Source organism: Schistocerca nitens, chromosome 10, assembly GCF_023898315.1.
Source record: "Schistocerca nitens isolate TAMUIC-IGC-003100 chromosome 10, iqSchNite1.1, whole genome shotgun sequence".
Lineage (NCBI taxonomy): Eukaryota > Metazoa > Arthropoda > Insecta > Orthoptera > Acrididae > Schistocerca > Schistocerca nitens.
In genome coordinates, this window is record NC_064623.1 from 131,662,549 (window position 1) to 131,677,821 (window position 15,273).

General features: G+C 47.9%; 11 non-coding genes across 11 annotated transcripts; all 11 read right to left on the minus strand.

The window, feature by feature from the left end:
* Nucleotides 1–812: 812 nt before the first annotated feature.
* Nucleotides 813–885, minus strand: Trnaa-agc (transfer RNA alanine (anticodon AGC)). Its single transcript has one exon. It is a non-coding gene; the product is annotated as a tRNA-Ala (tRNA).
* Nucleotides 886–1,299: 414 nt separating this feature from the next.
* Nucleotides 1,300–1,372, minus strand: Trnaa-ugc (transfer RNA alanine (anticodon UGC)). The gene has a single exon. It is a non-coding gene; the product is annotated as a tRNA-Ala (tRNA).
* Nucleotides 1,373–2,382: 1,010 nt separating this feature from the next.
* Trnaa-agc (transfer RNA alanine (anticodon AGC)) lies at nucleotides 2,383–2,455 on the minus strand. The gene has a single exon. It is a non-coding gene; the product is annotated as a tRNA-Ala (tRNA).
* A 414-nt stretch (nucleotides 2,456–2,869) lies between these two features.
* On the minus strand, nucleotides 2,870–2,942 carry Trnaa-ugc (transfer RNA alanine (anticodon UGC)). The gene has a single exon. It is a non-coding gene; the product is annotated as a tRNA-Ala (tRNA).
* Nucleotides 2,943–3,952: 1,010 nt separating this feature from the next.
* On the minus strand, nucleotides 3,953–4,025 carry Trnaa-agc (transfer RNA alanine (anticodon AGC)). The gene has a single exon. It is a non-coding gene; the product is annotated as a tRNA-Ala (tRNA).
* A 414-nt stretch (nucleotides 4,026–4,439) lies between these two features.
* Nucleotides 4,440–4,512, minus strand: Trnaa-ugc (transfer RNA alanine (anticodon UGC)). The gene has a single exon. It is a non-coding gene; the product is annotated as a tRNA-Ala (tRNA).
* A 1,010-nt stretch (nucleotides 4,513–5,522) lies between these two features.
* Nucleotides 5,523–5,595, minus strand: Trnaa-agc (transfer RNA alanine (anticodon AGC)). Its single transcript has one exon. It is a non-coding gene; the product is annotated as a tRNA-Ala (tRNA).
* Nucleotides 5,596–6,009: 414 nt separating this feature from the next.
* Trnaa-ugc (transfer RNA alanine (anticodon UGC)) lies at nucleotides 6,010–6,082 on the minus strand. The gene has a single exon. It is a non-coding gene; the product is annotated as a tRNA-Ala (tRNA).
* Nucleotides 6,083–7,081: 999 nt separating this feature from the next.
* On the minus strand, nucleotides 7,082–7,154 carry Trnaa-agc (transfer RNA alanine (anticodon AGC)). Its single transcript has one exon. It is a non-coding gene; the product is annotated as a tRNA-Ala (tRNA).
* A 7,099-nt stretch (nucleotides 7,155–14,253) lies between these two features.
* Nucleotides 14,254–14,326, minus strand: Trnaa-agc (transfer RNA alanine (anticodon AGC)). The gene has a single exon. It is a non-coding gene; the product is annotated as a tRNA-Ala (tRNA).
* Nucleotides 14,327–14,740: 414 nt separating this feature from the next.
* Trnaa-ugc (transfer RNA alanine (anticodon UGC)) lies at nucleotides 14,741–14,813 on the minus strand. The gene has a single exon. It is a non-coding gene; the product is annotated as a tRNA-Ala (tRNA).
* Between the last annotated feature and the right edge of the window lie 460 nt (nucleotides 14,814–15,273).

A 15,273-nucleotide genomic window follows, 5' to 3' on the forward strand; every position in this document is an offset into this window, starting at 1 on the left:
GGACAGTCACAAATTGCTCCGTTTTCACTCCTTGTCGACAATCACGCAGCACCTGAGGTAACAAGCACATCTCAAGCCCCAATGTGCACTCGACTGTTCATGCCAACTCACTGCCTCGCACTTTACTACCGTGTACCACTCTTGTCCAACTGCAAAACACTGGGCCACAACAAGTTTCCGCGTCTCCATAGCACTGCGCATACTATGAAACGCTCCCCAAACATGGCACTCCCCCATGCAGGCGACTTTTCCGACTTTACACGACGCTCACGCAACGCTCACGCTAGTGACAGCCTTATTTAGAGCTTGACGTCGCACACAAGCGAATGAGCACATTTCGCCTACGACTTAGGCCGCCCTCCTAGTGTGGCTGCTCGGTGTCTGCAGGCAGCGAGGGGCTGCAAGCTTCCTGTGTTCGCGCCTATGTCACCTCTGCTTGCTTGTCAGAGGCAGACTATCGCAAAACATACAACTCACTCCATGAATTGATTGCTACGGCATCTGTCATCAGCAGTCACAACTAGCAACACCAGTAGCAGCCGACTGCACGTAAAGAATGGGAATGAGCAGTGGGATTATTGTGAACTCGGCGCAAGGCAGATCTTTCCGACATAGGTTTGAGAATCTTAAGGGAAGACTTGTACTGTTTCTAAATTAAGTGTAGAGGTGGGAGGAGGGTGCTTCCTGCGCGTAGCAGCACGCTTGCCAATTGTGGCTGCTAATCGTTCGCTCGTATCTGCCTTGACACGTTCGCTGGCTGTGAATTATTCCACTTGCATGGCAGTGTGCGCATGTTGGTGTGTTAAAAATTCTGGAGGCGCTGGGTATCGATCCCAGTACCTCTCGCATGCTAAGCGAGCGCTCTACCATCTGAGCTACGCCCCCTGATGACGAACAGTGCTACATACAACCATATCAATATCACAGACCCTTGCACTCCCATTATTCCGCAGACAAACACTACTCTCTATGTGTCCGTGAGGGTGTCTTTCAGGTTTCCTGCATTCTGTATCGAATCGTAGTTGGCCAAAATTAAAGTGGCACGCACAACGTCGAAAATAGCGTTCGGCCACCGCTCTGAGTAAGACGAACGTGTTGTCCACTCTCTAGACTTCATTGAGGTTAGGCCGTTATACCGAAGACATATTTGACACCTCGACAACAGCCGGTCCTCACATTTACGTCTTGCTCTCCTTACGTCAGTATACATCATATGAGTCTGTGACGCTGGCTTTGCAACGTCTTGCGTGTCTTAAGGCTCGCCGCGACCAACACCTACCATGCACTGTCCACAAAACATGGAGGCGCCGGGGCTTGAACCCGGGACCTTTCACATGCAAAGCGAACGCTCTACCAACTGAGCTACGCCCACAAGCGCAACAAAACTGCCCTGTTTTCCATTCTTTCCTACTCTGATGTGCACGGACATGATGGTTGGTTGGTCTGTAGGGGTGAAGGGACCAGTGTACAAAGGCGCGGACACGTTCATATACACAAGAGTTCCAAGTAGTTTCGATGCTCTAGTATTACGACTACAAATTCCGTCTGTATTTAACGTCTAAAATTGAAAGGACAGTCACAAATTGCTCCGTTTTCACTCCTTGTCGACAATCACGCAGCACCTGAGGTAACAAGCACATCTCAAGCCCCAATGTGCACTCGACTGTTCATGCCAACTCACTGCCTCGCACTTTACTACCGTGTACCACTCTTGTCCAACTGCAAAACACTGGGCCACAACAAGTTTCCGCGTCTCCATAGCACTGCGCATACTATGAAACGCTCCCCAAACATGGCACTCCCCCATGCAGGCGACTTTTCCGACTTTACACGACGCTCACGCAACGCTCACGCTAGTGACAGCCTTATTTAGAGCTTGACGTCGCACACAAGCGAATGAGCACATTTCGCCTACGACTTAGGCCGCCCTCCTAGTGTGGCTGCTCGGTGTCTGCAGGCAGCGAGGGGCTGCAAGCTTCCTGTGTTCGCGCCTATGTCACCTCTGCTTGCTTGTCAGAGGCAGACTATCGCAAAACATACAACTCACTCCATGAATTGATTGCTACGGCATCTGTCATCAGCAGTCACAACTAGCAACACCAGTAGCAGCCGACTGCACGTAAAGAATGGGAATGAGCAGTGGGATTATTGTGAACTCGGCGCAAGGCAGATCTTTCCGACATAGGTTTGAGAATCTTAAGGGAAGACTTGTACTGTTTCTAAATTAAGTGTAGAGGTGGGAGGAGGGTGCTTCCTGCGCGTAGCAGCACGCTTGCCAATTGTGGCTGCTAATCGTTCGCTCGTATCTGCCTTGACACGTTCGCTGGCTGTGAATTATTCCACTTGCATGGCAGTGTGCGCATGTTGGTGTGTTAAAAATTCTGGAGGCGCTGGGTATCGATCCCAGTACCTCTCGCATGCTAAGCGAGCGCTCTACCATCTGAGCTACGCCCCCTGATGACGAACAGTGCTACATACAACCATATCAATATCACAGACCCTTGCACTCCCATTATTCCGCAGACAAACACTACTCTCTATGTGTCCGTGAGGGTGTCTTTCAGGTTTCCTGCATTCTGTATCGAATCGTAGTTGGCCAAAATTAAAGTGGCACGCACAACGTCGAAAATAGCGTTCGGCCACCGCTCTGAGTAAGACGAACGTGTTGTCCACTCTCTAGACTTCATTGAGGTTAGGCCGTTATACCGAAGACATATTTGACACCTCGACAACAGCCGGTCCTCACATTTACGTCTTGCTCTCCTTACGTCAGTATACATCATATGAGTCTGTGACGCTGGCTTTGCAACGTCTTGCGTGTCTTAAGGCTCGCCGCGACCAACACCTACCATGCACTGTCCACAAAACATGGAGGCGCCGGGGCTTGAACCCGGGACCTTTCACATGCAAAGCGAACGCTCTACCAACTGAGCTACGCCCACAAGCGCAACAAAACTGCCCTGTTTTCCATTCTTTCCTACTCTGATGTGCACGGACATGATGGTTGGTTGGTCTGTAGGGGTGAAGGGACCAGTGTACAAAGGCGCGGACACGTTCATATACACAAGAGTTCCAAGTAGTTTCGATGCTCTAGTATTACGACTACAAATTCCGTCTGTATTTAACGTCTAAAATTGAAAGGACAGTCACAAATTGCTCCGTTTTCACTCCTTGTCGACAATCACGCAGCACCTGAGGTAACAAGCACATCTCAAGCCCCAATGTGCACTCGACTGTTCATGCCAACTCACTGCCTCGCACTTTACTACCGTGTACCACTCTTGTCCAACTGCAAAACACTGGGCCACAACAAGTTTCCGCGTCTCCATAGCACTGCGCATACTATGAAACGCTCCCCAAACATGGCACTCCCCCATGCAGGCGACTTTTCCGACTTTACACGACGCTCACGCAACGCTCACGCTAGTGACAGCCTTATTTAGAGCTTGACGTCGCACACAAGCGAATGAGCACATTTCGCCTACGACTTAGGCCGCCCTCCTAGTGTGGCTGCTCGGTGTCTGCAGGCAGCGAGGGGCTGCAAGCTTCCTGTGTTCGCGCCTATGTCACCTCTGCTTGCTTGTCAGAGGCAGACTATCGCAAAACATACAACTCACTCCATGAATTGATTGCTACGGCATCTGTCATCAGCAGTCACAACTAGCAACACCAGTAGCAGCCGACTGCACGTAAAGAATGGGAATGAGCAGTGGGATTATTGTGAACTCGGCGCAAGGCAGATCTTTCCGACATAGGTTTGAGAATCTTAAGGGAAGACTTGTACTGTTTCTAAATTAAGTGTAGAGGTGGGAGGAGGGTGCTTCCTGCGCGTAGCAGCACGCTTGCCAATTGTGGCTGCTAATCGTTCGCTCGTATCTGCCTTGACACGTTCGCTGGCTGTGAATTATTCCACTTGCATGGCAGTGTGCGCATGTTGGTGTGTTAAAAATTCTGGAGGCGCTGGGTATCGATCCCAGTACCTCTCGCATGCTAAGCGAGCGCTCTACCATCTGAGCTACGCCCCCTGATGACGAACAGTGCTACATACAACCATATCAATATCACAGACCCTTGCACTCCCATTATTCCGCAGACAAACACTACTCTCTATGTGTCCGTGAGGGTGTCTTTCAGGTTTCCTGCATTCTGTATCGAATCGTAGTTGGCCAAAATTAAAGTGGCACGCACAACGTCGAAAATAGCGTTCGGCCACCGCTCTGAGTAAGACGAACGTGTTGTCCACTCTCTAGACTTCATTGAGGTTAGGCCGTTATACCGAAGACATATTTGACACCTCGACAACAGCCGGTCCTCACATTTACGTCTTGCTCTCCTTACGTCAGTATACATCATATGAGTCTGTGACGCTGGCTTTGCAACGTCTTGCGTGTCTTAAGGCTCGCCGCGACCAACACCTACCATGCACTGTCCACAAAACATGGAGGCGCCGGGGCTTGAACCCGGGACCTTTCACATGCAAAGCGAACGCTCTACCAACTGAGCTACGCCCACAAGCGCAACAAAACTGCCCTGTTTTCCATTCTTTCCTACTCTGATGTGCACGGACATGATGGTTGGTTGGTCTGTAGGGGTGAAGGGACCAGTGTACAAAGGCGCGGACACGTTCATATACACAAGAGTTCCAAGTAGTTTCGATGCTCTAGTATTACGACTACAAATTCCGTCTGTATTTAACGTCTAAAATTGAAAGGACAGTCACAAATTGCTCCGTTTTCACTCCTTGTCGACAATCACGCAGCACCTGAGGTAACAAGCACATCTCAAGCCCCAATGTGCACTCGACTGTTCATGCCAACTCACTGCCTCGCACTTTACTACCGTGTACCACTCTTGTCCAACTGCAAAACACTGGGCCACAACAAGTTTCCGCGTCTCCATAGCACTGCGCATACTATGAAACGCTCCCCAAACATGGCACTCCCCCATGCAGGCGACTTTTCCGACTTTACACGACGCTCACGCAACGCTCACGCTAGTGACAGCCTTATTTAGAGCTTGACGTCGCACACAAGCGAATGAGCACATTTCGCCTACGACTTAGGCCGCCCTCCTAGTGTGGCTGCTCGGTGTCTGCAGGCAGCGAGGGGCTGCAAGCTTCCTGTGTTCGCGCCTATGTCACCTCTGCTTGCTTGTCAGAGGCAGACTATCGCAAAACATACAACTCACTCCATGAATTGATTGCTACGGCATCTGTCATCAGCAGTCACAACTAGCAACACCAGTAGCAGCCGACTGCACGTAAAGAATGGGAATGAGCAGTGGGATTATTGTGAACTCGGCGCAAGGCAGATCTTTCCGACATAGGTTTGAGAATCTTAAGGGAAGACTTGTACTGTTTCTAAATTAAGTGTAGAGGTGGGAGGAGGGTGCTTCCTGCGCGTAGCAGCACGCTTGCCAATTGTGGCTGCTAATCGTTCGCTCGTATCTGCCTTGACACGTTCGCTGGCTGTGAATTATTCCACTTGCATGGCAGTGTGCGCATGTTGGTGTGTTAAAAATTCTGGAGGCGCTGGGTATCGATCCCAGTACCTCTCGCATGCTAAGCGAGCGCTCTACCATCTGAGCTACGCCCCCTGATGACGAACAGTGCTACATACAACCATATCAATATCACAGACCCTTGCACTCCCATTATTCCGCAGACAAACACTACTCTCTATGTGTCCGTGAGGGTGTCTTTCAGGTTTCCTGCATTCTGTATCGAATCGTAGTTGGCCAAAATTAAAGTGGCACGCACAACGTCGAAAATAGCGTTCGGCCACCGCTCTGAGTAAGACGAACGTGTTGTCCACTCTCTAGACTTCATTGAGGTTAGGCCGTTATACCGAAGACATATTTGACACCTCGACAACAGCCGGTCCTCACATTTACGTCTTGCTCTCCTTACGTCAGTATACATCATATGAGTCTGTGACGCTGGCTTTGCAACGTCTTGCGTGTCTTAAGGCTCGCCGCGACCAACACCTACCATGCACTGTCCACAAAACATGGAGGCGCCGGGGCTTGAACCCGGGACCTTTCACATGCAAAGCGAACGCTCTACCAACTGAGCTACGCCCACAAGCGCAACAAAACTGCCCTGTTTTCCATTCTTTCCTACTCTGATGTGCACGGACATGATGGTTGGTTGGTCTGTAGGGGTGAAGGGACCAGTGTACAAAGGCGCGGACACGTTCATATACACAAGAGTTCCAAGTAGTTTCGATGCTCTAGTATTACGACTACAAATTCCGTCTGTATTTAACGTCTAAAATTGAAAGGACAGTCACAAATTGCTCCGTTTTCACTCCTTGTCGACAATCACGCAGCACCTGAGGTAACAAGCACATCTCAAGCCCCAATGTGCACTCGACTGTTCATGCCAACTCACTGCCTCGCACTTTACTACCGTGTACCACTCTTGTCCAACTGCAAAACACTGGGCCACAACAAGTTTCCGCGTCTCCATAGCACTGCGCATACTATGAAACGCTCCCCAAACATGGCACTCCCCCATGCAGGCGACTTTTCCGACTTTACACGACGCTCACGCTAGTGACAGCCTTATTTAGAGCTTGACGTCGCACACAAGCGAATGAGCACATTTCGCCTACGACTTAGGCCGCCCTCCTAGTGTGGCTGCTCGGTGTCTGCAGGCAGCGAGGGGCTGCAAGCTTCCTGTGTTCGCGCCTATGTCACCTCTGCTTGCTTGTCAGAGGCAGACTATCGCAAAACATACAACTCACTCCATGAATTGATTGCTACGGCATCTGTCATCAGCAGTCACAACTAGCAACACCAGTAGCAGCCGACTGCACGTAAAGAATGGGAATGAGCAGTGGGATTATTGTGAACTCGGCGCAAGGCAGATCTTTCCGACATAGGTTTGAGAATCTTAAGGGAAGACTTGTACTGTTTCTAAATTAAGTGTAGAGGTGGGAGGAGGGTGCTTCCTGCGCGTAGCAGCACGCTTGCCAATTGTGGCTGCTAATCGTTCGCTCGTATCTGCCTTGACACGTTCGCTGGCTGTGAATTATTCCACTTGCATGGCAGTGTGCGCATGTTGGTGTGTTAAAAATTCTGGAGGCGCTGGGTATCGATCCCAGTACCTCTCGCATGCTAAGCGAGCGCTCTACCATCTGAGCTACGCCCCCTGATGACGAACAGTGCTACATACAACCATATCAATATCACAGACCCTTGCACTCCCATTATTCCGCAGACAAACACTACTCTCTATGTGTCCGTGAGGGTGTCTTTCAGGTTTCCTGCATTCTGTATCGAATCGTAGTTGGCCAAAATTAAAGTGGCACGCACAACGTCGAAAATAGCGTTCGGCCACCGCTCTGAGTAAGACGAACGTGTTGTCCACTCTCTAGACTTCATTGAGGTTAGGCCGTTATACCGAAGACATATTTGACACCTCGACAACAGCCGGTCCTCACATTTACGTCTTGCTCTCCTTACGTCAGTATACATCATATGAGTCTGTGACGCTGGCTTTGCAACGTCTTGCGTGTCTTAAGGCTCGCCGCGACCAACACCTACCATGCACTGTCCACAAAACATGGAGGCGCCGGGGCTTGAACCCGGGACCTTTCACATGCAAAGCGAACGCTCTACCAACTTTTTTTTTTTTTTTTTTTTTTTTTTTTTTTTTTTTTTTTTTTGGGTCTCCTTCCTCCCCTTCAACCCATCCTTTACGCTCGCCAAGTGTTGCCTTCTCGGCCCGGCTTCTCCGCCTTTAAGAATGAATGTAACTTGATGATGTGGAAACGCGCTTCTTCTGAACGACGAACGAAGGATGCCCCTTCTGTTGCCTTTGTTTGCAACATGGCTTGAATAAAAATAAATGTAATTTCCATGGAGAAGGCAGTCTCATAATTGTTGTGGAAATGTAACTGCATCTGTAAATTTCGTCCTCCGTGCGTGGAAAAACGGAAAGAAGCGAACTCATTATTCCTGATAAGCATAATTTCCTTTTTCAGAAGGTAATGAAGTAAAATAGGCTTCTTCTGCTTGATTTTACACTTAATTAACATAAATATGTCTTCTTGTGAAAAGAAAAAGAAAGAAAGACAGAAACTAAATAAATGGTGTATACCAGTTTCATCACTGTTTCCCCGAAACCAAAGTAATAGATACACATAGGCTTAATTGGTCTATACTGATGATCTTCTCTGACTACATTCTGTTGGAAATCGTCCTCCTGCTACTTGAAGTACAAACTTTAACCAAAAATCATTCGTCTAATATACGAAATGCTTGGATGTGCAATGTAAATTACGCATTTCTATTGGTTACAGGATTGTTTTAGTTAAAAAGTTTGCGTAATTTTCTTTGTATTTTTTAGTACACATCAACTTGTGGTGCTCAGTTGTAAGGTATACCCAGAAGTCCTCCCTATTGCTTGATTCTGTTGTTAGGACGTAATGCATCGTTTGGCCTTTCAACCAGTTAATTGCATTTCGTTTTGTTTTAGGGTAAGGTATACCGTCAGGGGTTAAAAATTCAGCAGGCGTAACGGCGTTGGGCGTAGTTCTGCTGATGCTCGCTATCTTTTGTCTTATATAGAGCCATATTTCTTTTACCCTGTCACACAGCAATCTATGCTCTTCGGTATCTGGTATTTTACATAATGGACACAGCGGTGACTCGGCCAATCGAATAGAGTGAAGTTTAGAGTTCGTCGTAATTTTTCTGTTTACAGCAAAGTACCAGGTCGATTTGACATACGTTGGCAAGTTCCGGCAGTGAATATTTTCCCATATTGTTTCCCAGTTATAACAAGGATACTGTTGTTCTATGTCGTTTCTGGGTTTGTCTTTCATCAAGTTATTATAAAGTTCTTTAACTTTCATGATGTCTTTCCCAGGAATCCTTGCCTGTATATAGCTGTATTCTACGAAAAAGTATTTCAAGTGGTATAGTCCGTTGGGTATGTGTTGGACATTTATAGGTGTACTGACGTCAGCAGGAGCTATTTCGTTTAACAAATGTGCAGCAAGGGTACCACTTGGCTCTTTCCAGTGTTTGTATGTGGTAGCAAGGTATAAGGCTTGCGCTTTTTTGCTGACATCGGTAAGATTTAACCCACCACATTTCGTAGGGAGCATCAGAATGTCATATTTGACTTTGAAAATACGTCCGCGGCTCACAAAGTGTCCTAGTGCAGATGCGATGCTTTTCAACAAAGTCGCAGGTGGTGGCAGAACTTGTGCTACATAATTAACTTTGGATGTGATGTATACATTTGCCACTGTTACTTTTTGAAGTTCATCGAGTTTCCTAATACTATGTGCTTGTACAGAGGCGCGTATACTGTTAAGTAATTTTCGATAATTCGCAGCAATAGTGTGCTTGATATTTCTTTTAAAATCTATGCCGAGACATTTCATGGTTACAAGTTCGCGTAACAGATCCTGCGTTTGCGTCCCAATTCCACGGCCGATGTTGAAAATCCCCGACTTTGTGCTATTAAGTTTTGCACCAGATGCCTGTTCATATTTTGTTACTATTCGTAGTGCGCTCTGTACTTCAGCGCCATTCACGACTAGGAAGCCAACATCATCAGCGTATGCCTTGCACACGATCTTTTCTCCATGTATTTGTAGTCCTTGTAGATGTTTCATAAGGGAGGCAAGCAGGGGCTCGATGGCGATGGCGAAGAGTGCCATTGACATTGGACACCCTTGCCTAATGGAGCTGGTGACGTTAATCGAACGGCTAATGTGTCCATTGATGACAAATCTAGCTGAATTGTTTGTTAATGTATTTCTTACTACCGCAATGAATCGAGGTGGGAAGCCCATTGCGCCCATGGTGCGAAGGAGAAAACTATGGTTAACTCTGTCGAAGGCTTTGTCAAAGTCGAGTGAGATGAGTGCACATTTTATTTTGCAGACGTCGGCCGTTGAGATTAGGTCCCTGTAATCACAGAGGGTCTGGAGAATTCTTCTGTCTTTGCCCACACTTGTTTGATAAGGGCCAGTGACGCTGGTCATTGTGATTTTCAGCCTGCGAGCGAGGATGCGGCCAAAGATTTTGTAATCGCTGTTTAAAAGCGTAATTGGCCTCAGAGCGCTTACAGATTTCGTATTCGTAGTTTTTGGCACTAGCACTACGAGTCCCTCACGAAATTCTTTCGGGATGTCATTCGCAGGATTTAGCAGTTCGTTGCAGATGAGGGTAAACTTGCCTTTTACGAGGCCACTGAATCTGCGATAAAATTCTGCTGGAATTCCATCTGCCCCTGGAGCCTTATTTTTCGTGCTTCCATATATAGCTTCTTCGACATCTTCTTCAGTCACTTCCGAGAGGAGAGTCTGTGCTTCCGCGTGGCATACTTTGCCCTGGAGGTTGATCATTAACTCGTCTTGAAGCTGTTCGTCAACCGGCTGACTAGACATTAAGGATTCAAAATGCTGTACGATTGCCTCTTTAATCTCTCTTTGCTTCGTCAGCTTCCTTCCATCATCAGTTGTTATTTCAGATAATATCTTGCGAGACGCCCTTTTGCTTTCACGAATGACATGATAAATGGAAGTAACCTCGTGCTGGGCTATGTTCTGGGCACGCGACCTTATTTGGTAGCCTTCCAGTTGTTTACGCCGTAGTGCTAAAATTTTTGCTTTAATTTTGTTAATTCTTTCGTGGTTGTCCACAACTGTTGCATCGCACTTGTACAAATCCCTTAGACACTGAAAGTAAAATTCTATAGTTGATTTGTACCAAAAGTTTTTGTCTTTGGAGTAGTTTATGAAAAACCTCCGTATTTTAGGTTTGGCATGTTTCAGCCACCAGTCAGTGCCAGAGTTGTACGAGCTAAATTTGCTTTCACACTCTCTCCATACCTTGTGAAATGCCTCCTGACAAGCATGGTCTTCCAGATGTGACACATTGAGCTTCCATGTGCCTCTACCTCTGAATGTCCCTTGTTTTATCAGATTGATTGTGCATATGTATGCAGCATGATCGGAAAAAACGGTAGGCCATACTTCGGACTGCAAAATGAGGTGTTTCAAATTGTGCGTTACATATATCCTGTCGAGACGGCTCGCCGAGTGACTTGTGGCGTGGGTGAAGCCAGGGGCTGCACCGTGCATATGTTCCCATGAGTCTATTAGTCGTAAGTCATCAACTATACGTTCCAGTTCAGTACACTTGTTGAAATTGGGAGTTTGGTCTTTGGCATGCAAAACACAATTAAAATCCCCTCCTAGGATAAGGTGTTCATATCGAGTTCCAAATAGTGGGACAATTTCTTCTTTATAGAACTCCGTTCTGCGGTGCCTGTTACTGGATCCTGAAGGGGCATACACGTTAATGAGTCGTATTTTGTTTATTGTGGCTGCTATGCCTTTACTGTTTGGTAGTTTTACTACATCTTGGACTACTATGCCCTCCTTTGTGAGCAGAGCCGTGCCCATTTCCGCTCCATGCCCTGGGTTTGTAATGGCGTTGTAGCCAGGTACATTACCAAGCTCAATGTCTGTCACTTCTTGTAAAAGTATAATGTCACTGTCAGAAGCGTATATAAAATCTTTTAAGTTCTGTAGTTTAAAGGAACTATGAATCTTATTAAGGTTTACTGTCGCGATTTTGTATGCTTGTAGGTCAGACATTCTTCGTTCTACTTGATCTAACTTTAAAAAACATTCTGCCGTTTTGTCTCGCAAACGTCAGCTTTAAAACGCGTCTTAATAATATTCACCGGTAGCAAATGTTTCAGCGGTGTGTCCTTGTTCTTTAGAATGTTCGTTCGCGGAGACGTCGTCGTTGAAGATAACAGCCACCGGTGGGGCTAGCTTACAGTCTGTCTTAGTTTCTGAAATTTCTGTCATTTCAGCGTCGGGATTGTTATGGTCGCTTTCGTCTGCCCAGCTGGTTGAGGCTGTCGTCGTGGGTGGGACGAGTGAAGCTTCATGAGAGTGACTCGTTTCTTGAGGGTGGTTGGATGCTGTCTTTGTTGGTTTTCCTTGGACGTCTCGTTTTTCCAGCGCAGAAGGGGAACGCTCCACAGAAACTGGTGTCGCTTTCGTGTTGCTACAGATCTGTTGGCTTAAGGTACTGCCTATTTCCTTCGCTTTTTGTCGAAGTATGGGAGCTGTCTCCTCTGCACCTTTGCGCGCCAGCCGGCGTTTCTTATTTTTCTTCGGAGAATTGCCTCTCGACGGACTTTCTTCAGCATCCAAGTTAGTGTCGCTTTCCTGCAAGGTGTGTCGGTCTTCAGCTTCCGGCGGATCTGTTGCCTTTACAATTGCAGGCGCTTGTGTCGGTGGAACTTCAACTGTTTCCGTAGATTGGCGGGACTCTTGGAAGTCGTCAGCTATGACGGCACTGACGTCCATCGGAATTCCAGTGTTTAGAGAATTCGTATTTGCACACGATTCAGGGGCTGAGGAGACAGTCGGCCGTTCGCGTGCCACGGCGGCGTAGGTTCCTGGCAGTGTTGTCATCGCCGGTGGCCTAGCGGCCTCGCCGGCCGGCAGCTGCGCTACGCGCCGCTGTATACATTCTGCGCGAACGTGCCCAGGCTTGTTACAGGCGGCACAGGTTCGCGGTTGGTCGTCATAAATTACAATCCCTCTATATCCGCAGACATTGATGTACGACGGGATGTGCTTTTGTAACTCTACACGAAGCTGCCGTACGCCATTTAGTACTGGGAATTTATGCGCGCTTGACCATTTCTCGGCAAAGTTGCTGAGCACTTTCCCAAAGGGCGAAATTACAGCATTAATTTGGTCTGTTGTAATCTCAAAGGGTAACTCGAAGATTCGAATCGTGCGAATGCCGAAACCAGCATGTGCAACGGTGACTTCACCAACGTTTCCATCTGAGTGCTTAAATTTCATGACACCTCCGGAAGACTCAACTATTTTCTCGCACAACTCGGAACTACGCATTTTAACAAACACGACACAAGCTACAATCGACAGGTGGATCCCAATTACATCATTAAAGGAAAGCTTCACATCTTCTTCTAACCAATTTTCTACTTCAAACGACTTGGGTCTGGCATATCGAGGATCAAAAGTAAGTTTCAACGTATCTTTTCGACTTGGTTGAGCCATCACTGCATGCTACTCATTACTTCTCGAAGCGTTCTATAGACAGAGTTTTAAGCCGCAGCAAGCGCAAGACTTACCACGCGGAAGCACAGACGGCGCAGCGCACACCACACTACGTCCTACCTCCACGCCGTCCGCCGGCGAACTTAAACCAACTGAGCTACGCCCACAAGCGCAACAAAACTGCCCTGTTTTCCATTCTTTCCTACTCTGATGTGCACGGACATGATGGTTGGTTGGTCTGTAGGGGTGAAGGGACCAGTGTACAAAGGCGCGGACACGTTCATATACACAAGAGTTCCAAGTAGTTTCGATGCTCTAGTATTACGACTACAAATTCCGTCTGTATTTAACGTCTAAAATTGAAAGGACAGTCACAAATTGCTCCGTTTTCACTCCTTGTCGACAATCACGCAGCACCTGAGGTAACAAGCACATCTCAAGCCCCAATGTGCACTCGACTGTTCATGCCAACTCACTGCCTCGCACTTTACTACCGTGTACCACTCTTGTCCAACTGCAAAACACTGGGCCACAACAAGTTTCCGCGTCTCCATAGCACTGCGCATACTATGAAACGCTCCCCAAACATGGCACTCCCCCATGCAGGCGACTTTTCCGACTTTACACGACGCTCACGCAACGCTCACGCTAGTGACAGCCTTATTTAGAGCTTGACGTCGCACACAAGCGAATGAGCACATTTCGCCTACGACTTAGGCCGCCCTCCTAGTGTGGCTGCTCGGTGTCTGCAGGCAGCGAGGGGCTGCAAGCTTCCTGTGTTCGCGCCTATGTCACCTCTGCTTGCTTGTCAGAGGCAGACTATCGCAAAACATACAACTCACTCCATGAATTGATTGCTACGGCATCTGTCATCAGCAGTCACAACTAGCAACACCAGTAGCAGCCGACTGCACGTAAAGAATGGGAATGAGCAGTGGGATTATTGTGAACTCGGCGCAAGGCAGATCTTTCCGACATAGGTTTGAGAATCTTAAGGGAAGACTTGTACTGTTTCTAAATTAAGTGTAGAGGTGGGAGGAGGGTGCTTCCTGCGCGTAGCAGCACGCTTGCCAATTGTGGCTGCTAATCGTTCGCTCGTATCTGCCTTGACACGTTCGCTGGCTGTGAATTATTCCACTTGCATGGCAGTGTGCGCATGTTGGTGTGTTAAAAATTCTGGAGGCGCTGGGTATCGATCCCAGTACCTCTCGCATGCTAAGCGAGCGCTCTACCATCTGAGCTACGCCCCCTGATGACGAACAGTGCTACATACAACCATATCAATATCACAGACCCTTGCACTCCCATTATTCCGCAGACAAACACTACTCTCTATGTGTCCGTGAGGGTGTCTTTCAGGTTTCCTGCATTCTGTATCGAATCGTAGTTGGCCAAAATTAAAGTGGCACGCACAACGTCGAAAATAGCGTTCGGCCACCGCTCTGAGTAAGACGAACGTGTTGTCCACTCTCTAGACTTCATTGAGGTTAGGCCGTTATACCGAAGACATATTTGACACCTCGACAACAGCCGGTCCTCACATTTACGTCTTGCTCTCCTTACGTCAGTATACATCATATGAGTCTGTGACGCTGGCTTTGCAACGTCTTGCGTGTCTTAAGGCTCGCCGCGACCAACACCTACCATGCACTGTCCACAAAACATGGAGGCGCCGGGGCTTGAACCCGGGACCTTTCACATGCAAAGCGAACGCTCTACCAACTGAGCTACGCCCACAAGCGCAACAAAACTGCCCTGTTTTCCATTCTTTCCTACTCTGATGTGCACGGACATGATGGTTGGTTGGTCTGTAGGGGTGAAGGGACCAGTGTACAAAGGCGCGGACACGTTCATATACACAAGAGTTCCAAGTAGTTTCGATGCTCTAGTATTACGACTACAAATTCCGTCTGTATTTAACGTCTAAAATTGAAAGGACAGTCACAAATTGCTCCGTTTTCACTCCTTGTCGACAATCACGCAGCACCTGAGGTAACAAGCACATCTCAAGCCCCAATGTGCACTCGACTGTTCATGCCAACTCACTGCCTCGCACTTTACTACCGTGTACCACTCTTGTCCAACTGCAAAACACTGGGCCACAACAAGTTTCCGCGTCTCCATAGCACTGCGCATACTATGAAACGCTCCCCAAACATGGCACTCCCCCATGCAGGCGACTTTTCCGACTTTACAC